This window comes from the organism of the source record quoted next, unplaced genomic scaffold (assembly GCF_019419815.1).
Source record: "Pyrus x bretschneideri cultivar Hongxiangsu unplaced genomic scaffold, Pyrus_bretschneideri_v1 Contig216, whole genome shotgun sequence".
NCBI lineage: Eukaryota > Viridiplantae > Streptophyta > Magnoliopsida > Rosales > Rosaceae > Pyrus > Pyrus x bretschneideri.
The window spans coordinates 7,373-27,285 of record NW_025999520.1 but is presented as its reverse complement, the minus strand read 5'-3'; the positions used below and the strand labels follow the sequence as shown (position 1 = coordinate 27,285).

At 37.8% G+C, this 19,913-nt stretch overlaps 1 long non-coding RNA gene across 1 annotated transcript; it reads right to left on the bottom strand.

Annotated features, from left to right (window-relative positions):
• Window positions 1-1,854: 1,854 nt before the first annotated feature.
• On the bottom strand, window positions 1,855-3,588 carry LOC125477502. Its single transcript, XR_007258555.1, has 3 exons — window positions 3,046-3,588; window positions 2,497-2,954; window positions 1,855-2,404 (listed from the first exon to the last, which is right to left on the bottom strand). It is a non-coding gene; the product is annotated as an uncharacterized LOC125477502 (long non-coding RNA).
• Window positions 3,589-19,913: the final 16,325 nt, after the last annotated feature.

Here is a 19,913-nt window from a genome sequence, read left to right as displayed (position 1 = left end):
GCCACCACAACTTTTTTTTTTTTTTTTTCCTAGCTAAGCTGAATACACCAGACAAAATGCACCACCAAAGCAACCAATTATATACACACTAGCTGGGGCAGTGAGACAGCTTTCGACCAAAAAAAAAAAAAAAAAGTTAGCTATTAGGCATGAGACCAAGCCCCACCTTCCTACCTATTGTATGAAATAACAGACATGCTTTATTACATTTCTCACGCTTAAAGCAAACATGAAAATGAAATTAATGTTGGGATGTGTGTCCTCTCTCTCTCTCTTCACTAAATAAACACCCCTTGCCAAACGAATTTTTTTCGTTGGGTCAAATGGGGTTTCATCGCTGCAAATTTTAGGCGAGGATCATTCGTCGGGAAATGTTTTACGCGCAAAAACCGTAGCTCGAAATTTTACCCTATTGAAAGTATTTGGAGGAGCCGAAGGACGTCAGGTAGTCGACAGTCGGCACTCCTATCTTATATCAAATCCTTATGATAATGAATCCTAAAAAAAAATTGTGCTAAAGCTAGGTTGTCACCCATAAGTGGCACGTCGTGTGGCCCAAGCACAGTGATAAGTGAGTAAGGGTCACTGTATCTCCATCGGCTTCTGGATGCAATGTTAAATGGGCAAGAGGGATATAGAAACTTCTTTTTGAATGACTCCACTCAAAGTTGTTTGGAAGCATTTACTCCTATCAACTTTACAGAGGACACACAAAAGAAGTATTTTGACCTTATTAGACGAGGGAGGGCGAGGAGCTAGGACATGAGGGTAGAGTTCAAGAGAGTAGAATGCGTTTAGGAACATGGAATCTAAAGGTCTTCACCTAAGTCGATCAAAGACAGAGTTTATGAAGTGCAAGTTTAGTGTGAAGGGATGTTCAAATGAGTTAGGGGTGAGGATCGGAGATTATGAAGTACCAAAGAGCGACCGCTTTCCCTACCTAGGATCTATCTTGCAAAAGAATGGAGAGTTGGATGGAGACCTCAACCATAGAATACAAGACGGATGGATGAATTGGAACAGTACATTGGGTGTGTTGTGTGACTGTCGTATGCCACTAAAGCTCAAGAAAAAAATTTATAGGACAACAATAAGACCAGCAATGTTTTATGGCATGGAATGTTGGACAATGAAGCATTAACACGAACATAAAATGAGTGTAGCAGAGATGAGAATGCTTTGTTGGAAGTGTGGGCACACAAGAAAGGATAAGATTAGGAATAAGGATATCCAAGGTAAAGTAGGAGTAGTCGTGATTGAAGGAAAAATGAGAGAAAATCGGTTAAGGTGGTTTGGACATGTGAAACGAAAGCCTACAGACGCTCCGGTTGGAAGATGCGATTACGAGACAAAAGTTTAGGGCGAAAGGGATAGAGGAAGACCTAGGAAGACTTGGAAAGAGGCTCTAAGAAAAAACTTGGAGTATTTGGATTTAACGAAAGACGTGGCACAGACCGAACAAAATAGCGTTCTAGAATTCATATAGTCAACCCCACCTAGTAGGATAAGATTTTGTTGTTGTAAAAGTAACCATTTGTCGGGCTAAATGAGTTTTGTCCGACGAAAAAGGTCATCGGTTAAATTACTCCACGAATACATCTTACTGTACTACATAGTTTTGTCGCCTCACTAGAAATTAATTAAATGCTATTAAAAATTTTGCCAACAAAATATTTGTCGGGTAAAAATTTAAACCAAGAAAAGAAAACAATAAAATTTTGCTTAACGAATAATATTTGTCGGTCTAACCCTTTTAATTATTTTAAAATATCCGAAATTAAAACAATATTTTATTTAATTCTACTTCTATTAATCTTAAAAGTAAAAATTATTCACAACTTTAAAATATTTTATTTAATTATATTGAAAATAAAATTGTTCGGGCAATTGCGTGTAAAAAAAAAAAACTAAACTAATTCACTATAACTAATCGGGTGGCTGTTGAGGTGCCTAATGGAATATTGCCTAAAGATTGCTAGAGGGCTCCGGAATGCGAATCCCAAAAGCTGACATTCCTTCGGCTATTTGAGCAATGCATTATCGAATACATTCGTCACGTTTATTGGCGCACAGCTTCACGCTCGCAAGCAGCTTCTTCTCTTTGGTGTGCTGTTTCTTCTCTTTGAGCTCGACTTCTTTTCATTGCCTTGCTAGCTCCATCTGCAATTGCAGTTTGGAAGACATCTCCGTTGGAGGATGAAAGCTAGAAGAAGAAGAAGACCCCCAAGATCTTGAATGCGACCCGCTCATTGGCCATGAAGCTCTTTGCCATTTGGTCCACCAACCCCGTCTATTAGCAATTATAAGGGCACTTCTAGATCAGGTGTTATCTCCTCCATTGACTTGTCCGGTTGTTATTGTGAGAGGTTGATGAGGTACTCATCCTTCTTCTGTTGCATAGAAGCTTACAGGGAAAAAAACCCAATTAAGATTATCGAATTTAAACATTTTTAGTGTAATGAAATTTGAATTTAAAACGTAAAAAGAAATACTTACATATTGTCGTCAGTGATGGGGTTGCCATAATTGGCATGCGTATCCCCTCAAGCCTTCGCTTCTGAGAAATGTTATCCCTTCGCTTGCCGTTTCTCGACCTGGTAAGATAGGGGTTGAGAATATGAATGATGAAGTACAGCTTCCTTTCCTAGTTACCTTTATTTGTAGCTGATTTACGCTGTAAATTCAAAAGATCAATTAAAATTAAAAAACTTAAATTTAAAAAAATTGAACTATAATCAAAATATAAATAAAACTTATCAAAAATGTCGGGCTCTAAAATTGAGTGCATAGCTCTCCCATTCGTCAAGCCTATCTTGAAACTCCTTGTGTGGATCAATAGGAGTTGCATCAGGAGGCTGACAAGTCTTGTAGTAGAAGGGAGCTTCTATTTTCACTCCTTGTACCAGTCCAAACTTGGTGTATGTACTTAGCAGTCCCCAAATCCTCATGTTAATCTCGAAGTTAGCCAGAAATTAAAAAAAAAAATCAAATATATTAGTTAAAACTAAATAAATAAATAAATAATTAAGAAAGTTCTACGCTTACCAAAATCTATCTTATCATCTTGGCATGGATCATGCAAGTGTGCTTCCTCCGCAAATCGATGCCCATGGGGCACTTAGTGAGAATGATGGCACTCATGTCGTGAGTCAACAAGTTATTGACTTTCAGGCTTGTTTGCCGTTGACTCGGGTTGTAATGAATCCAGATCTAAGCCTACAATATATATATGTGATCTGGTTGCTTGCCAACCCTTTACATATCCCCAGCACTTTGGTCTTCGGCCCGGTGGGGTGTTATCTGTCTTCCACCTGCTGCGCGGTTGCTAAATTGGCCTCTGCGGCATTAATAGGGTGGGTTGGGACAGCCACATGCTTATGTCGACCGTTGCTGTGAGGTCGCCTAGGAAACCGGACCACTCGCCCCGATGAAGCAAAAGTACTGGAGCTGGCTGCCGACTCAGTAATGGTTGATGGGCCGCTGGAGGCTGAATGGTCACTTTGACCAGAAGACCAAGTTGAGGTAGATCAGTGCCCTCTAGTGACCAAGAGCGATGACATTTGTGAAAAAGTTTCACAATTTCACATATTTTTGACAATTTCACATATTTCTACAATTTTATCAAATTTTTGTTTTTTCCTACAATTTCATATATTTCCTACAATATTCAATAATTTCATAATAATCATAATATTCATAATACTCACAAATCACAATACTTATAATATTCCTAATAATTTACAAAAATCATATATTCCTAATATTCACAAATCACAATATTCCTAATAGTCACGCTATTCTTAGTCATTCACAAAACTCACATTATTCCTAAAATATTCACAAATCCTCCAAATATTCACAAAAATCACTATATTCACTATCTCCACAAACCACCTAAACCCACCACCCCTGTCCCCCAAGACCATCTAAACCCACCCTCGTAAACACCCACCCTGTCCCTCGTCCACCACCCTACCTCACCAGTCCTCGCACCTTCTCCAAACCCCCACCATTGTATCCCCTACCCCACCATCGTACACTTAAACCCACCCCATCCCCTTCCCCTAATCACAACCAATTTCGTCAGGCAACCTTTAATTCTGGTGGAAAATATTTTTTTGTAGCAAAAATTTGGGTGAAAATATTTAGGTTTGCCAACGAATTTACAAGTGTTTTCCGATACATTTATCGATGTTTGCCCGACGACTTGCACCTATTTCATCGGTCGATTTAGTATGTTTGTTTTTTACTGTCAATTACTGTCAAAATCAAAGGTCATATAACCGTTAATTCGTGATTTTTTGTTTGTAACCGTCAAAGAATTTAGTTACGTTGCCTAATCTCCAAACATTCGTTTTTGGTGATTTCTGGCATGTGAGATCTTGAAGTATAGAGAATCAAGTTTAAATGTTAGATTGTGGAAACTAGTTTTGTAGAATGCATATCCCATCAAAACAATATATTCAAGAAACACTTTAGATTTATTCTATACTTCCATTAAATAAAACATAAGCTTTTCTAGTGTCCACTAGTGTAAATACTTCAAATTGTTGATCGGTTTCGTTCATAGTAATCTTCTAGGGTCGAGGAGTGTAGTTATAAAAAGTCATAAACGTGGGAGCTAAAATGACAGTTAAATTGTGATTTTTCATTTCTAACTATTGAAGGATTTCGTCCCGGTACCTAATCTCCGAATGTTTGTTTTTGGTGATTTTGGCATATGAGATCTTGGAGTATATACAAACAAATTTGACGGTTGGATCGTGAAAACTAGTTTCAAAGATTGTGTGTCCCATCAAAACAATAGATTCAACAAACATTTAGAGTTTATTCTATACTTCCATTAAATAAAATGTAAGCTTTTGTGGTGTCCACTATTGGAGTTATGCTCTAAAAGCTAATTTATGTAATAACTCCATAATATTAGTTAATAAAAGGGCAAGTTTTATTCATTCAGGAGTTTGCCTTTATATATAGTAATAATATATTATGAATGATAGTACATAGGACTTAAGGTATGGAAGCAATAATGTCCTAAACGAGCTTAGGGCAATTAGACTTGTATTCCATAGCCACTTAATCTTTAAATAAAATTTCTAGCCATTTGGAAAGTCAACTAGACATTGACTATCTGGAATGGCCAATGTATATCACATTAAGGTTAGCATGGTCACGTGCTACACATGTTAGACACGTGATAAATATACAGGTGCTTGTCTGTTGCACAAGTATGGATGTACATGAATGCGCAATGAGGAATATATCGCCTTCTAGTAATTGTCCAATAGAAAGAGCCTTTGAAGCCACTTGAAGATCCATCCCGAAATCTTCGGCTAAAGTACTTGTTGATCAAGTTATGTTTGTAAGAATTGCTACAACATAAGATCCATCATGGTGATCATAGATTACTACATGTGAATTGACATAAATGCATATTACATAGATCATGATTGGAATGTGGATGATAGAAGAACCGAATATGCATTGTAACAATCAAGGTTCATAAAATAAACATAACTTGTTCGTGAATACTTACTAATTTGGGTAGCCATGACATGTTGCTAGATGTCGTTTATGGTTTGTGGAATTAAATTAATTCAATTTCACTACCGACTTTAGTTAAAACCTAATAGGTCACACGCATATGATAAGTGTTAGCAACGTTATATGGCTAATGATTAGATATAATTAATTTTTAATTATATTGGATTAATTATTTGGACTTATTGGGCATAGTTTTAATTAAATAGCTGTAACATCCCACATCATCCAGGGGAGTGGATCATGTAAGCCTTATATGTATATTCTCATCTCTACCAAGCATAAGACCTTTTGGGAGCTCACTGGCTTCGGGTTCCGTAGGAACTCCAAAGTTAAGCGAGTTTGCACGAGACCAATCCCATGATGGTGACCCATTGGGAAGTTCTCATTTGAGTTCACATAAACAAAACCATAAGGGTGTGGTGAAGGAAGATTTGTGAAAAACAAGTTCATTTGAGCAACATCAACAACATGCAATTAACAATTAAAAGGCGGAATCATGTTTATATGCACTCAAAAACAAAACTTAACCCATGAACTTCAAAGCCTAGTAGATAGGTGAACCAAGACTCAACTCAAAACAAAGTGAGTTGAGAAATCAATACCTTTGTAGATTCCTCTTTGCATAAGCAAAGGCTAATCACCCAAAGAGAGGGCCTTCATTCCTTGCATCTTAGATCCATGGATTTGGATGGATGAAAAGGTTTCTCCAAGTTCCCAAAATTGAGAACCTCTAAGTCTCCACACCAAGGCATATTGTAGAAGAAATGAGTGACCTTGAGGAAGTAAGATTGCTAGATGTTTTCCTCAAGGTGGCCGGCCATTTTTAGAGAGAAAGGAGAGTTTGTGTTTCTCCAATTTCCCCAAAAACAACCCTTAATGAATTTTGGCTATAAAGTCATACTTATTCCTTAATTCATTTGAGTGGCAAACTTGTAAATAAGTCCAAAACCACTCCTTCTCTAACATGGCCGGCCTTAGGGTATTCATTGGGCTATTTGGGCCTTTGTGAATCATTATTCATTAAGTTGTCACACAACTTAAGTCAATGGACTTGACGTTCGAAGCCTATTGGGCCTTAAGGTCCAAAACTATCCCGAGGTCTTTTAACGAACTTATTCATTTGATTAATAATCATATTAATTAATCCTTGCCATAAATAATTAAACCATTTAATTATTCTTACTCATCTCCGTTGATCTTCAATCTCTACCTTACACGGTGTACGATCCATTAGGTTCCTTTTAGCGAGGCAGTGGGCGATTCAAACTCTTTCAAATCGATTGTGAATTGAAACTTACTTTCAATTCTCCCGTTAGTGATAATACACTTTTAGGGCTTCCAGAAACCATGGTTGACGCCTAGCAGCATGCCATGGTTACCCAAGCTAATCAGAAGAGGTGGAGAACCTATTAAGTTTTAGAATTACAAATGCAATACGGTTTTTCTCTAATACAATACTCTTGACCACATTGTTTGGTTTGATAGTTTATTCATGTCTACTATCCAATTTGAGTCTTGTGCTTATATGATTACCTTGAATGTGATTTGGAACACATTCCTAAATCTCATTCATACTTTGGCCAAAGATTCTTAATCATATCATAGAGTATTCTCCCTCAAACAGTTTGAAGGTTAGAGATCCCTTGTTGCGCATTCACTTGCCTCCATGGCTAAGTGGCTTAACCCCAACGATGTCACGGACACCCTCCTGATGGAGTGACTTTGACATAATCAAAGATTAAGGACCTAACCACAAGACAACTGTGATGCCTCAGGTCAAAAGACTAATTTGCATTATCCCAACCATGAGTTCTCATGTGACATGAATATGAGAACTCTTCGTTGATCGTGTTCAGTGAACTCATTCTCTATTGAGCACCTACGTACTTGTCTTGATGTCACACACACCAATGACTCGAGACTAGTCACTCTCCCTAAGAGAAGACATAGCACGTACTGATCTTAACGGACTGTCAATGCCCAATTGACAATCCTATGATCAGGAACGTTTAGGATGTGTCAACGAAAGAATGGTCTCATGAATCTAACTTCTTTAGATCGCATTCTTCCAATCACATATTCCTTGGACTTATCGTTTAAGCATATAACATTTATATGAGACGGCTCAAACAATAATCTTTGCCCTTTACATTTAAACTACATTAGTTTGAAATGTCCGTAAAGTATCATTTCCAACAATCTCACACTTGCACTAGAGCCAATCAGCTTAGTCATCATTGATGATACCTCTTCTGTAATTCATTTCATAAATGGCTGAGTAGTAGGCCTAAAAAATGGATATCTATATGTTATCCATAGAAGCAACCTTGAGAATAACGACGTCACCATTATACATGATTCTCAATCATGTGGTTCAATCTCTCATTTGAGTTCGGACCTTGATGAGACCTTGATTCCCTGGCTTGAGCTATCGCCCCATTAGTGTCACACACTTTCTGGTTGGAACCGAATGGAGAGTTCATGAATGAATTTTCCCATCCAAACAACCATGTTGTAAGCTTTTATATGGCAATATATTTTTCATACATGATGGAACACATTAAAGTCATTTACTTTTAACGTTTCCACCCAAATATCTCTTTAGTCATAATAAAGAGATATCTCATTATCACTTCATTCATAATGAAGAGATATTCTATGATGGATTAGATTCATAATCTAATACATTTACGCTTCCATTACGTTACTCTAATTCTTCCTCATTCTTGAGGAATCCATCCTTAGTATTTCTTAAATACCTAAGGATTCACTTGACAGTTGCCATGGTTCTGATCCTGGGCTTGCACTGATATCATCTATGACCAACTCGTAACTTATGTTTTAGAGGTATCACAACTCAGTTGGGATTAGTCACTACCTTGCAACCTTTTGGGTTTTAAGCATCGTTATATTCTTAAACACCACATCATCTCTACTACAGAGACAATTAATTAGATTATCATAATCTAATCATTCATTAATAAAGAACAATGTTTTGTCAAACAAAACATTCATCCATCTCTACAACTGTGACGAAATTATGTTCCTTTAAAATTGGGACGTAAAGACAATCTTTGGTTTTTCCATTTTCTTTGGTAGTTCATATGAGGAAGTAAGTACAATCCGCTTTCGCAGAGATCTATATTCGATTCACGTTTGGAATTTGAAGTACTTTCTCTTCTCTTATTAATCTTCTACTTCTTATTAGCACACTTTTACAACAATTGTAAAACATAGTTGCTAATACAGAATCATGTATTCAAGTAGAAGAACCAACTGTTTTGAATTATTTCAAGAACATTTTACAACACCTTCGAAATGTGTGTTCTTTGACACTTGCAAGACATTTCTTGCAAATACCCCTTCCAATGTCCATCCTTTGATAAAGAAAGTTTGTTCCCTTGGAGTTATTTTGCCTTCTTCATTTGACTTCTCCTTTTGATTACAATAGTCATGGTCCCTAAACTCCCACTATCTCTCTTGAAACTTATTTCAAATGTGTTATACACATCAAACGATTTGGAGAGCGTGCGGTTATTGTTCACTATATAGTTTACAATAAACTTAGTGAACCATTAGGATAGGGACACAAAGGTGAAGTCCTTGCCTAGTTTCCGTCTCGTTAAGTGGTTTAATCACTTCAACACTCAATGATTCAAAATCATCATAAGTCCATATAAATGGACTATTTTTGTCAACCAACCATTATGTTCTAAACATAATAACAAACTTTCAAGAGTTGTTCAAGGCAACTCTCATTTCTTCATACAACAATTTGTAAGTGAAGAATCATGGCACATAAAGTGTCCATGCCCTTGTGCTTACTTCTCAAGTTCCTTGTTTATGTAACAAAGAAACAAGCACTAAAGTTTGTGTTGATTAAGGGTTGTTCAAAGCAACTCTTATTTCTTCATACAACAATTTGTATTTGAAGAATTATGACATTAAAAGTGTTGTCCTTCTCATGTTAGACTTATCTAACATATTCTTCCAATGATACATTATCACTAGGAAGATTGTGAGGATGAGACTACTTAGTTACATCTACAAGCCATTAAAGACAATCTATGGGATTGTAGAACTAAGTCCGGAAATTAAAGCATTCGGCTTTTCTTTGTCAAGTTTTGGATAGCGTTTGCAAATATATTGGTAAACAAATACATAACGAATATAAATTGATTGATTTTAAGCCATTTGATTCGGGTCTTTAAATCAAATAGCACCACCCACTATTTTTGGCAAATTCCAATTCCTTCATCGGAATTCGAGAGTTTTGGAGGAAACTCTTAGTAGGGTATGGGAGGCTCACTATTACCAAGCCCACCTCACGATGATACGATATCGGCTAGCATTAATAATAATGAGAGAGTACGCTTACTCATTTGCATCTCTTGCAAGTACCCATCTTATTTGGCCTCTAGAGAATGTTGCCTCACAATGATATGATATCGGCGCCATTGCACTTAGTTAAGTTATTCCCACCATGCTTAGTTCATGAAGGGGTTCAAGAATAGCCTCACAATGATATGATATTGGCCATCCTCGTTGCCTACACTCACCTCATCATATGCGTATAGACTCCTCCTGAGTGTAAGCATGCACTTTGTACTCCCCCATGATAGGGTGAAGCCGGTGTACAAGTCACAAACGATTGGAGCCTACCACGGTGGAAGGCCTGATAGGAGCATATTCATGCGACTTAATTAGCTTGTTCTCGTGCATTTATGTTGTGTTTACTTAGTTGTTTTAGTGTTTAAGGCCACTTTTGTGTATTTTCAGATTATAAGGCCAAATTGTGCAAGAAGATGTAAATTGGAGTCTTTTGAGCGAAAGAGGAACGAATGAGTTGAAGACTTGAAGAAACGACGAAATCCTACTCCAACGATGAATTCTTACCAAAACGAGGAATCCTACTCAAACAAGGCTTCCTATTTTAGGAAAGTTGACCCTAAGTTTCCCGTTTTGGTAACCTTTCCTAATTCTAAACGTCCATATTTTCTAGCCACTTTATAAGCCTCGTATGCACTTTAGGACACAAAACCAAGGCCCTAGCCCTATTTCCCTTCCTAGCCGCACCTTTATATTTATGTTTTAATTTCCTATTTTCGTAAGCCTTTGATTTAATTTTAAATAAGCTAGGATTAGTTTTCTGAAATCATACATTTCCCTAATAACCCTAGCCGCAAAACCCCATCCTTTTTCTCACATCATGCAGCCACAAAACCTATTTTACAATTAAGCCGTGCCTCCCATTTTATTTGATCTTAATATTCAGCCCATATCCCATTTATTGATAGCAGCCGCATATATTCTTCAAAACCGTGCAGATTCCAGGGCCACAATCCCATTCTAGCTTAAAAAACCGTGCAGCCATTCTTTCCAATTATTCAGCCCATTCCCATTATCAAATTCCACCCTTATTCCCCCCAAAACCGAGCCATATATTTCCCCAAAAAAACTGTCCAGCGGGGGGCATCATCCATGCACAACCTAAAAATCATACAAAAACAGCCGCAAGACCATTCCACTAACCCTAATAGAATAATCAGCCATTCTTGGCCATTATTCATTCCAAAACAGCCGCAGCTTTATGGCACCATTTTCCAATCCATCCCGCAGCCACCAGTTTTGATTTTTTTTCTTTTTCTGCCGTGAATACCATCCCAGCCTTCCCCCATATTCTACGCAGCCACCATCACCCAAAAAGAACCTACAGCCGCACCACCCCACTTCCCTAACCCATCACACATATTCTCCCCAAAAACCTCACTGCCGCAACAAGGAGAAAAGGAAAAAGAGGAGCTTGGACGCGCCGAAATTCGCGTGGATTCGTTTGGCGTTTTAGGTGTAATCCATCCTTTGTTCTTTATGTTTAAATTCAATTTTATTTTCCTTGTTGTGAACATGAGAGGCTAAATCCCCCTAGTTAGCTAGGGGGTGATTCGAAACCATGTTTATGCTTGCAATATGAATTGATTACTTTTTGTTGGAATTTCATGAATGGTGAATTCAATTTGTTTAACTGCTTGATCGATAACTTATTTATGTATGTTGATTGAGAGTGCACGCTTAATTTTCATGCATGAATATGATGCTAGATTATGAGGGAGTTTCACCTAATAGTTACAAACTTATAATCACAAGTAGTGAAGGTCGCTTGAAAACGATCGCGTTGAATGAATTCTTAGCATAAGTTTCATGCAATTCATAGTAACGAATGCTTCGTCAATGCTTATGTTTTTCATAGAACTTAATGATTCTTGCTTGTATCTCTATTATGCAATTCATGTAGGGAACTTGTAGGGAATGTTTTGGGTTGTCGTATGCAATCATCCAACTTAATAACTTGTGGAAAAACTGATGGTTAATTAGTGCAATTCACAGTTAACTTGGGGCGTTGAGTATTTATAATTTATCGAAAGACCAACTGAAAATCAAATTGTATGCAAGTGTGACATGTGTGGAGAAGAACCTTCTAGCTAGCATTCATTCCATATTTCATCACATTCATATTTACATTCTGCCTTTAAATTACAATTTGTGCATTTAATTTATTTTCGTCAAAACCTCAATTCCCCTTTACCTTAGTGTCTAATTTAGTTAGAAAGTGTCTTAATTTGTGTTTATAAGTGTTTTGTATTCTTTGAGTCTTTTGATTTGTTTGAGTGTTTTTATTGTTAGTTTTGCATTCTTTGAGTCTAGTTTAGTGTTTCAAACTTTATTTTACGTTTTTGAGTCAGTTTCCAAGTGATTTTGCAATCCCTCCTAATCCCCGGTTAAGAACGATCCCTACTTATTTATATACTACAATTGTCACAAGTGGGTTTTAATTTGTGTGCTTACTTAGTTCGCATCAAATTTTTGGCGCCGTTGCCGGGGATTAGCAACTTTGCTAATCCCTTGGATTGTTTAATTTCTGTTTATTTATTTATTTTGTTGAAGTTTCTGATTTTGTTTTGTTTTCCTTGTGTTAGGTACTAGAAGAGGAAGAAGAGGCCACGGCAGGGATCTTTGAGGAGCCACAAGACATGGCCGTAGACAACCGGACACTTAAGGAGCTTTCCGCTTCGGGATTGGCTAATGCAGCACCTTTGTGCATCCAATATCCCCCACCGGCCGAAGGGAAGACCGAGGAGTTTGAGTTAAAGTCAAGCTTGCTCCACCACATTCCGAAATACCATGGGATGTCCATGGAGGATCCGAACAAGCATCTAAAGGAATTCGAGGTGGTGTGCTCAAGTATGACTCCTGTCAACGTAGACGGAAGTATTCTGAAGATGAAGGCTTTTCCATTCTCTTTAATGGACAAAGCTAAGGATTGGTTGTACGATTTAGCCCCCGGAACCGTCACATCGTGGGAGAGCATGAAGAGGGCTTTTCTGGAGAAGTTCTTCCCAACTTCTCGAATCATCCTTTTGCGTAAAAGGATAAGTGGCATTCAACAAGATGAAGGTGAGTCATTTCCTACGTACTATGAACGTTTTAAATCTCTTGTTGCTTCATGTCCACAGCATCAGATGAAGGAGGAGTTGCTTCTGCAATACTTCTATGAGGGGCTCCTACCAATCGAACGACAAATGCTCGACGCATCGGCAGGTGGAGCATTGGTGGACAAGACACCCATGGCGGCCAAGGTCTTGATCGCGAACCGAGCGTTGAACGCTCAACAATATGAGGGAGTAGGCCAAAGAGGACCCCCACGGCAACAAGTGCATGAGGTAAGTTCCACACATGACATTCATTCACAATTAGCTAATCTTACCTCTATTGTGTCTCAGATGGCCGAAGGCATGAGGATGCAAGGACCGGTTGTATGCGGGGTGTGTTCGATCCAAGGACATGCTTCTGATAAGTGCCCGCAACTCATAGAAAATGGTGGATGGGAAAGCGCCAACGTGATTGGATTTCAGGGTCAAAACCAACCAAGGAACGACCCGTACTCGAACACTTACAATTCGGGTTGGAGAGACCACCCAAACTTCAAATGGAGAGAGCCCCAACAACCACCACAACAAGGGGGCTTTAGGCAACAACCTTCGGGCTTCTTCACCAAGTCATTCGCACCCACACAAGCACCTCCACAATCTGCCCAAACAAGTTCAGGTAACTCTTTAGACAATGATACACTTATTAAGATACTAACTAAGTTGTCTAATGGGCAGGAAGATCAAGCGAAGGCTATGCAAAACCAAGATAAGAGGGTGGATAAATTGGAAAAACAAATTGGGCAGATAGCGGAGTTTGTAGGGCAATTCCGAGACCAAGGCAAGCTCCCTAGCTCAACCATTCCAAATCCGAAGGGAGGCTTTGAAACCGCCAACGCAATTACCTTGAGAAGTGGCAAGGAAGTTGGAACCACCCCACAACCACCAAAATCAAGCGAAGAAGAGGATGAAAAGCTGCAACATGAAGAGGAGGAAGCAAGCAAGCCCACGGCAAGGGTACAAGCACCCTTGCCGCAACTATCAAGGGACATTAATGCACCCAACTCATCTCATTCGGCCACCAAAGGTAAGTTGGGGTCAAAATTGATTAATTCTAACTTTGTTCCACCCGATGTTCCTTTTCCTAGCAGATTTTTGCAATCCACGAAAGAAGAGGAGGAAAAAGATGTTCTAGAGACATTTAGAAAAGTTCAAGTCAACATACCCCTTTTGGATGCAATTAAGCAAATCCCGAAGTATGCGAAGTTCTTGAAAAAGCTTTGTACAACAAGGAAACGGATTCAAGAAAAAGAGGTGGTTCATGTAAGTGAGAATGTCTCTGCCATCTTGCAACGCAAACTACCACCCAAATGCAAAGATCCAGGTAGTTTCACGATCCCGTGTGTAATTGGAAATACAAAGTTCGAACATGCTATGCTAGATTTAGGTGCATCAATTAATGTCATGCCATACTCTGTTTATGCATCTATGAATCTAGGAGAGCTTAAAAATGATGGTGTTGTTATACAATTAGCTGATCGATCTAATGCATACCCGAGAGGAGTCTTGGAAGATGTTTTGGTGCAGGTAGAACATTTGATTTTTCCTGCAGATTTCTATGTGCTTGACATGGATGATTCAACCTACTCTCCACCATCACCGCTCTTACTTGGACGACCTTTCATGAAAACAGCTCACACCAAGATTGATGTGGCCAAAGGAGCTTTAACTATGGAGTTTGGTGGTGATACAATTAACTTTAAAGTTTCTGAATCCATTAAGAGTACTAATGATGTTCATTCTTGTTGTGTTATAGATGTGCATAAGGACTTAGGGCCGAAAGGATCCGCACCAATCAAGAAGGATGCATCTAGAATCACCATCAAGGAAGGAATTGGATTGGAGCACAACGAGCACGCCATTACCATAAAAACATCCAACATGGCCGTGCCTTGTGCTAAAATTGGCAAGATAGTGGCTACGCTAGGGACATTGCCACAACATCCTAGTAAGTCTCCAATCCCAATTCCGATTCCCATTTCAAGTAATAGGTTGTTACCTTCTGTGGTGCAGGTGACAAACCAATTTAAAGGTGGTGGGAGCATGTACATGGAGTGTCGGAACCGGAACACCAAAATTAGGGAGGATCACTACCCCCTCCCATTCATCGAGCCATACTACGAGAAATGTCGAGGAGTATACCGTGGAGGACATAACCCTCCATTCCGTGAGCCAGAGTGAAAAGTAAAAGAAGGTTTCGTCCGGCTGGAAGACGTTAAAGCAAGCGCTACTTGGGAGGCAACCCATGCAATCAACAAAGGAAGAACTTGGGAATCGCTCCACACTCAGATTTGCGTCCCTAAACCCTTCCCTTTGTTGCTTACTTTATGTTTTGTGTAATGTTTTTTTTTATTGTGTCTAAAACATTGAGGACAATGTTTAGTTTAAGTGTGGGGGGGTAACATTCTGTTTTGAGATATGTGTGCATGAAATTCGTAGGGTATTACCACCTAACATGTTTAAACTTGTTCTTTGCTGTTTTTAAGTGTTTTTAAGCTATTTTAAAGTGTTTTAGAGTGTGTTGACTTAAAAATCCGAAAATACCATAAAAATTTGAAAAAATTGTTTTGAAAAACCCAAAAAGAGTTGTTTTTTTTGTGTGTTTGTTTGTGTCGTAGGTCACCTTCCAACACAATGATGAGGATTTGGTTTTTAATTGCATGATGGTTAAAGAAAGTTACAAACATGGTTGGACGTTTGATATACTCTTTGGTTTATGCTTAGTTGTAGTTATAGTTTACGAATTCACATGTAATCACAAATGATAAAAATCAGTTTTTGTAACATGCTTGAAGGAAGGAACTTAAACAAACGCTACATCCCTGTGAGACTTGAGCCTAAACGTTATTTGGAGAGTTAAAATCTGTGCAATATTGTTTTCTAAAGTCGTTGCATGATCTCATTATTCTTTGCTTGGTTACTACTTAGAAGGCGTTTCATCACTTAGTTCCAAATGCTAGAACTCATGCCCATTTCATTCAAAGCATGTCATTGATTTGCATAACACGTATTCAAGATGAAGTTGTGTAGTGAACACCATAGCCAAATTGCCATATTTCCCTTTTCATTTGTTTTGTAGGATTTAACCCCGTTGAGCCTTGTGTAGCCTACTTTCTTTGTTAACCCACATTACCCTCACCTAGCCTAGATTAGGACCATCCGTACCCTTGTTCTTGAAGCATAGTAAGCATGAATGAATTCCCTTTGATTAATGTGTTGCAGGAAATAAGTGTGGGGGAAAGATTATTTATGTGAGTTTTTGTGCCATAGGCACGGTTAGAAAAGAAAAGAAAAAAAAAAAAAAAAAAAAAAAAAAAAAAAGAGTTGAAAAGTATTGGTTGTTGAAGTAAGGGCCCAAAACAATGAATTAGGCCCTAAGAGTTGTTTAAATCTCCCCTGTTTGTCTAAAAGTTGATTTCTGCATTCTAAGGGAATTCTAAGCCTTAATTTCATTACTTTAATTGCTAATGCTTAAAGAACTTTTGTTTATCCCTACCTTTCCTTGTTAGCCAACACCCCAAGCCCCGTTACAACCCTTGACTTCTATCTTGAGTGTTGTGCATTTCAATTGTGGAGTTTGAATTTGGTATGAGCATATGGTGTCACTGGTTCTCGCATCTAAGTAGTAGCATTCCATTCATGAGATCATATCTAAACACGTTTAATTACTCCAGAAAGTGCGTTCTTTGTTATAACATATGTGAGTACTAGTCTTTCATGTTTACATCAATCTTCTCACATATAACTAGTGTAGGGTGTGTAGTCAGAAAATCTGAGTGAAAATTGAGTGCATAACTAATGAGGAATTGAGGGAATTCTCTAAGGCATGTTACTACTTTCAAAATGTGTTTTAATTGATTAAATGTGAACTAGTGAATGGTGACTATGATTAAGTATGTGCTTGAGGGGAAGGAAGACTAAAAGCTATGTGAGTAATGATTTTTGACATGTCATGTTTCATTGGAAATCCCTGAGGCAAACGTTGGAAGGTTTAGGTTATGTTTTGTTTGTTTTGTTGCGTTTTGTTTACTTTAGTTGTTTTGTTTTGCTCGAGGACTAGCAAAAGTTAAGTGTGGGGGAATTTGATAGGAGCATATTCATGCGACTTAATTAGCTTGTTCTCGTGCATTTATGTTGTGTTTACTTAGTTGTTTTAGTGTTTAAGGCCACTTTTGTGTATTTTCAGATTATAAGGCCAAATTGTGCAAGAAGATGTAAATTGGAGTCTTTTGAGCGAAAGAGGAACGAATGAGTTGAAGACTTGAAGAAACGACGAAATCCTACTCCAACGATGAATTCTTACCAAAACGAGGAATCCTACTCAAACAAGGCTTCCTATTTTAGGAAAGTTGACCCTAAGTTTCCCGTTTTGTGATAGGAGCATATTTAGGCGACTTACTTAGCTTGTTTTCGTGCATCTATGTTGGTAATTCATAGTTAGTTTAGTCCTTTATGCTTCTTTTGTGTGTTTTCAGGTTCTAAGGGCTTAGGGAGCAAGAAAGTGCATTTTGAGGCTATTTGGGGCACTTTTGGGCATGGATTGGATAGCTTAATCATGGAGCAAAGAGGATGGACGAAATTGAAGCCTTGTATGCTCTTTGGGGACATCAAACAAAGGGCCTAGCCCAATCAAACAAATCCTTTGAGCCATGGAAAACCTCTAACCCAATCAAACATATTATGCCATGCAAACCAACCTATTTTAGGCCCATTCTATGTACTTAAACCCTAGCCCTTTAAACTAGTCCATTTATCACTTATCACTTCCATTCACTTATCACTCACCACATATCATTCATTTATCACCACATATCATTCATTTATCACTTATCACTTCCATTCACTTATCACTTATCATTTCCATTCACTTATCACTCACCACATATCATTCATTTATCACTTATCATACTCATAATTATCTACACATTTCAACCATTTAAACATATGCATTTCAACTCACATGCACACCCACCTCTTTCAAACCCTTCACATGCATTTTCTTCATCATTTCCAACATTTCACATGCATTTCCACCTTCCTACTTCATCATTTCACCACATTCTCCCTCTTTAACTCATTTCATTATTCATTCACTTTGCATTCAATTCCACCCCACATGCACCCTTTATTCTTCATCATTGCAACCATGGCACATTTACACCAACAAAACAACTCCCATGCCATGGCCTACTCATATTCCCATTTCCTTTCCAACATCTCACATGCATTTCCACCTTCCTACTTCATCATTTCACCACATTTTCCCTTTTATTTCCACATGCAATTCTTCATCATTGCAACCACAAACACCTTAAACAAATAGCCATATACATCTCCACTCCTCCTATAAATACCCTTGCATTCATTCATTCAAAAATGATCTCATTCACAACACAACAACACACCACAAACACATTCCTTTCTCCCTTAGAATCCAAAAACCATCTTCCATTTCCACCAATCCTCATCCATTTCCATAATTCCCCAACACTTCCATCCCCCCAACCAACCTATCCTTAAACCTTATGCTACAACAACGAGGAAGAGAAGAGTGCCTAAACGTTCATACAATTCAAGTTTTGAGTTGTTGGAATGTTTAGGTGTTTCTTTGATTTCAAAGTTTCATTTTAATTCTCTTTGTTTTGTACGTATGAGAAATGGAAGAAAAGAGTGCTTAAACGTTCATACAATTCAAGTTTTGAGTTGTTGGAATGTTTAGGTGTTTCTTTGATTTCAAAGTTATGAGGAACTAAACCCCCTTTAGCTAGGGGGTGATTCGAAACTATGTTTATGTTTGTAATATGATTTGATTACTTTTAATTACGTTTCATAAGTTATGAATTCAATTTGTTTAACTGTTTGATTGATAACCTATTTATGTATGTTTATTAAGAATGAACGCTTAATTTTCATGCATGAATTTGACGCTAGAATATAAGTGAGTTTCACGTAATAGTTATGAACTTATATTCACAAGTAGTGGAGGTTGCTTATTAACAATCGCGTTAAACATATTCTTGGCATAAGTTTCATGCAATCATAGTAACGAATGCCTCGTCAACACTTATAGTTTTCATGATGCTTAATGATTCTTGCTTGTATCTCTATTATGCAATTCATGTAGGGAACTTGTGAGGAATGCTTTGGATTGTCGTATGCAATCATCCAATTCATTAACTTAAGGAAAACTTGACGGTTAATTTAAGCGGACCTAATTAACCCGGGGCGTTGAGAATTCATGGTTTATTGAAATACAATTAGAAATCTTTTTATTATGCAAGTGTAACATGTGTGGAGATGAACCCCTTGGCTAGCATCCATTCATTCCATTTCATCAATTTCATATTTACATTCTATCTAGTTTATTTACTTGTTTCGTTATTTCAATTTTTGTCCAAATCCAATCCCCCTTTATTTTGTTTAAGTCTTAGTCTTTCTTACTTTTAGTTTTGTATTCTTCGCATTAATTAGTGTTTTAAACTTGTTTTTACGTTTTTGAGTCAAAATCCAAGTGGTGAACAATCCCTCCTAATCCCCGGTCCAGAACGATCCCTACTTACATCCATACTACAATTGTCAAAAAGAGGGTTTAATTTGTGCGCGTATAATTCTCGCATCAAATTTTGGCGCCGTTGCCGGGGATTAGCAACTTTGCTAATCCCTTGGATTGTTTTATTTTCGTTTGTGTGTATATATTTTTAGTTTTATTTTGTTGATTTTAGAAGCACAACATGGCATTTGATAATGCTTATCTTTTGTCACAGCTCATGGAAAGGTCCCAAATGCAAAACGTTGATATAGTTGATCTTCAATCAAGGAATAACGTGTTTTCCAATACTTACAATTCGGATTGGAGTGATCAATCAACTTCTATGTGGTGGGAAC